Here is a 4,544-nt window from a genome sequence, read left to right on the forward strand (position 1 = left end):
GTCAAGAACTACAGGAAACGTAATGATCTCTGTTAATTCAAACAAAGGTTTCTGTACAAATATTAAGTTCTGCTTTTCTGATGTATCAAATACTTATGTCATGCAATAAAATGCAAATTAATTACTTAAAAATCATACAAGTGTTATTTTCTGGATTTTTGTTTTAGATTCCGTCTCTCACAGTTGAAGTGTACCTATGATAAAATTACAGACCTCTACATGCTTTGTAAGTAGGAAAACCTGCAAAATCGGCAGTGTATCAAATATACTTGTTCTCCCCACGCTCATATATAGTGCACTACTTTTGACCAGAGCCTCATATATAGTGCACTACTTTTGACCAGAGCCTCATATATAGTGCACTACTTTTGATAAGAGCCTCATAWATAGTGCACTACTTTTGARKAGAGCCRCATAWATAGTGCACTACTAGAAAATATCGGTCTGGGAACTCCTTCAAGACGGTTGGAAAAGCATTCCTCATGAAGCTGGTTGAGAGAATTCCAAAATATATTTTGATTTGTTTAACACTTTTTTAGTTACTACATGATTCCATATGAGTTCTTTCATAGTTGTGATGTCGTCACTATTATTCTACAATCTAGAAAATAGTACAGATATTGAAAAACCCTGGAATGAGTAGGTGTGTCCAAACTGTTGACGGGTACAGTGTCCTTCGGAAAGTATTCAGACCCCTTGACTTTTCAAACATTTTGTTACATTATATCCCCCCCCCCCCAATCTACACACAATACCCCATTATGACAAAGCAAAAAGAGTTCAGACATTTCTCCTTKAAATAAAAAAACAGAAATACTTTATTTACAGTTGAAGTCGGAAGTTTACAATACACTTAGGTTGGAGTCATTAAAACTTGTTTTTCTTGTTATTAACAAACTATTGTTTTGGCAAGTCGGTTAGGACATCTACTTTGTCCATGACAAGTAATTTTTCCAACAATTGTTTACAGACAAGTCTTACATTGACAGCGGCGCAGTGCAGTGTGGGTAGACTTCCACAGCCTCAGCTCATGTCAGTGTTTCATTCCATTCAGATTCAATTTCCGCTTCAATGATTTAGCTTTTTTCCAATTAAATGAAGACTGGAAAAAAAGCTAAAAAAAATGTCTAGTGTCTTCCAATTCAGTGTGACAATCAAATGTCTGGGAGCTGGAGAGCGATAAAGGGAGAAACCCCTTATCTCAGCGCCAAGCCGTCTATGCTGCTGGGCTTCGCATTGTATCGTAGTTGTCACGCCAACTCGGTACAAACGGTCGCTCATGGTTTCCATGGTGGGCACTGGGCTCTGTATTTGGGATGACTTCCGTTCCATGAAACACACACTTAAACAAATATTCCCCCAGTGGGACCTCGATACAAACAGGTCTCAGCTGGCCACATGTTAGAGAAATACATACGCTGGAATAATACACAACAGTCCTACGCTACTGCAGAAGCCTAAGAGAAAAATACAAAMCCCAGTTCTGGAAGCATCTCCAACAACTCCATGGTACAGTATATTCACCTAAACTCAAAACGTAGTGTTTTTATTCAGTGTTATTAAACCATAGAAACATGACTGTTCATTGGCTCATCGGAGTAACCTGTACTCCTAGATGTAGAACAAATTCAAGCTTGGATTTTAAAGCACCCTTAAAACAATGGAAACATGGTTCATTCTCTACCAGTAGAAACCTCATCTGACAAACCAAAACAGTCCTTGACGTGTAACTCACCTCTGAGGACGTGTTGGGAGGTCTGTATTTATCTGGAAAGATAATCAGTTTGTTCTTCCTCTGTCAACCATAGTTTACTGCAAAGGAAAACACGTTGCTGTCAACATTGCTTTGACAAAATAGGGCTTCACAGTGAAGGATATTGCTGCCAGTATAGGATTGCCCCCTAAAATCAAACCATTTATGGTCATCAGTAACTCAAGGAGGCAGCGGTTCAAAATGTTGTGAAGAAAGGCTTCAGGGCGCCCAAGAAAGTCAGCCCCAAGCACCAGGACGTCTCCTGAAGTTGACTCAGCTGCGGGTTCGGTGCACCACCAGTGTACAGAGCTTTCCCAGGAATGGCAGCAGGGCAGATGTGAGTGCATTTGCACGCACAGTGAAGCGATGCCTTTTGGAGGATGGCCTGGTGTCAACGGCAGCGAAAGAAGTCACTTTCTCCAGGAAAAACATCAGGGACAGATTGATATTCTGCATAAGGTACAAGCGATTGAACTCTGAGGACTGGGGTAAAGTCATTTTCTCTGATGAATCCCCTTTCCGATTGTTTGGGGTCCCGGAAAAAAGTTGTCCGGAGAATACAAGGTGAGCGCTACCATCAGTCCGTGTGTCATGCCAACAGTAAAGCATCCTGAGACCAGTTCAGTGTGCGGGTTCGCTTCTTCAGCCAAAGGGAGAGGGCTCACTCCACAATATGCCTAAGTAACACAGCCATGAATAAGGAGGTACCAAACACATCCTCCGAGAGCACCTCTCTCCAAATCCGTCCAGGAACATTTTGGGGAACGAACAAATGCCTTTTCCGAGCATGATGGAGCACCCTGCCCTAAGGCAAAAGTGATAGCTAAGTGGCTCAGGTGGAACATAACCATCGATAGTTTGGGGTCCATGGTCCAGGAAGGCTACCTCCAGACCTGAGGCTTAACTCCTATATTGTAAGTATACCTTGTGCGTCAATTCCTAGGTAGCGAAGGCTGGATGATGGCACAACAACAAAGACACATCCCTTAGGAAATTTCTCTGACTAGTTCCCTCACAAGCATTGATTTATGAAGAATGGATTGCTGGAACCCCATCAATTGGTTGGGCATGGGCATGTGGCAGCCAGATGGTTACTGATTGACGTCACCTGCAAGGGCGGATTTGCATAGGGGAGGGGGCGAGTCTTGAAAAAAGAAGGGAATGTCAACACTTGCAAATATTGGACTCTTTGCATCACTTCTTGTAAAGTTGTCCAATAAAAGCATTTGACACTTATGAAATTGCTTGCAAGCCTTATGACATTACAGTAGGTTCAGTACAAATAACAATATGAAAAAATGTCTTAAAGACACTGAATGCAGCAACTTGTTGAATTAGTATTTGTTTTCAAATCCATTTTTGGCCAAATTGGGGGGTACATACTACCGCCTAGCCATTGTTAGCATCACTACATACAATCTAGAGGTCGGTCCTGATTACAGTTAGGGGCGATTGTAAAATTTCATAAATCGGAAATGCGTATAATTTAGAGACCGGATTTTGCACCCAAAAAGTGTATATATAATTATTTGATTTTTACACCTTTTTTAAACCTAGGAAGTCAGTTAAGAACCATACATTTTATTTCAAATGACGGCCTAGGGAACGGTGGTTACTGGCTGTTCAGGCGCCGAAGACAGAACGAACTTGCATGGGATTCAATCTTGCAACTTACGGTCTTAATCTAGTTCAACGCCTACAGCCACTGCTCACGAGGACCCGCCGATTACGGAATGCAGTAGAAGCCAAGGTAATGTTGCTTAGTAGCATTTAAAACTTATCATTCTGATAAAAAAAACAGATCATCAATAATCACTTGTTATATACCTAACATGGTTTGATGATTCTACTTAGTTTATCTAGGTGTCCTGCGTTGCATATAATCGATGGCGGTGCTGGCATTCGTGCGAAAAGGAACTGGTCCGTCTGCTGAAACAGTGTACTACCATAAATCAAGAGTGCCTTTTTAAAAATAAATACACAGAGTATATATTTTTTAAACCGTGATATTTAGCTAAAAAGAATCCAGGTTTATCAGGCGAATATTTAACCCAGGTGAAATTGTGTACTTCTCCTTGCCGTTATTGAACGCAAGAGTCAGGTCATATGCAAAGATTTGGGCCGCCTGGCTATTGTGAACTAATTTGCAGAAATTTTAAGTAATTATGACATAACATCGGAAGCGTTGTGCAATGTAACACAATATTTAAGACTGAGTGGATGCACCGTCACATAAAATACATAACGGTTTCCTCGTTTATTTCACTGTAATGAAAAACGTTTTTGTTTTCGAAGATGATAGTTTCCGGATTCGACCATATTAATGACCTAAGGCTCGTATTTCTGGTGTGTATTATGTTAGTAAATGTAAGTCTATGATTTGATAGAGCAGTCTGACTGAGCGGTGGTAGGCCAGCAGCAGGCTCGTAAGCATTCATCAACAGCACTTCGTGCGTTCTGCAGCAGCTCTTCGCAATGCTTCAAGCATTGCAGCTGTTTATGACTTCAGCCTAATCACCCCGGATTAGGCTGGTGTAAACCGATGTGAAATGGCTAGCTAGTTAGCGGGGTGCGGCTAATAGCGTTTCAAACGTCACTCGCTCGTGAGAACTTGGAGTAGTTGTTCCTCTTGCTCTGCATGAGGTAACGCTTCGAGGGTGGCTGTTGTCAAGTGTTCCTGTTCGAGCCCAGGTAGCGGCGAGGAGAGGGATGGAAGCTATACTGTTACACTGGCAATACTAAAGTGCCTATAAGAACATCCAATAGTCCAAGAGGTAAATATGAAATTACA

At 41.5% G+C, this 4,544-nt stretch overlaps 1 long non-coding RNA gene across 1 annotated transcript in view; it reads right to left on the bottom strand.

Annotated features, from left to right (window-relative positions):
* Positions 1 to 832: 832 nt before the first annotated feature.
* The window catches only part of LOC112073636 (uncharacterized), a 19,300-nt gene continuing 15,588 nt past the window's right edge, over positions 833 to 4,544 (bottom strand). The window contains exons 2-3 of the long non-coding RNA XR_002894590.2: positions 1,736 to 1,767; positions 833 to 1,305 (exon numbers count right to left, since the gene is read on the bottom strand). This is a non-coding gene — a long non-coding RNA (uncharacterized lncRNA). The remainder of the gene's footprint in view (positions 1,306 to 1,735; positions 1,768 to 4,544) is intronic.

The sequence above is a fragment of the Salvelinus sp. IW2-2015 genome, unplaced genomic scaffold, assembly GCF_002910315.2.
Source record: "Salvelinus sp. IW2-2015 unplaced genomic scaffold, ASM291031v2 Un_scaffold2326, whole genome shotgun sequence".
Lineage (NCBI taxonomy): Eukaryota > Metazoa > Chordata > Actinopteri > Salmoniformes > Salmonidae > Salvelinus > Salvelinus sp. IW2-2015.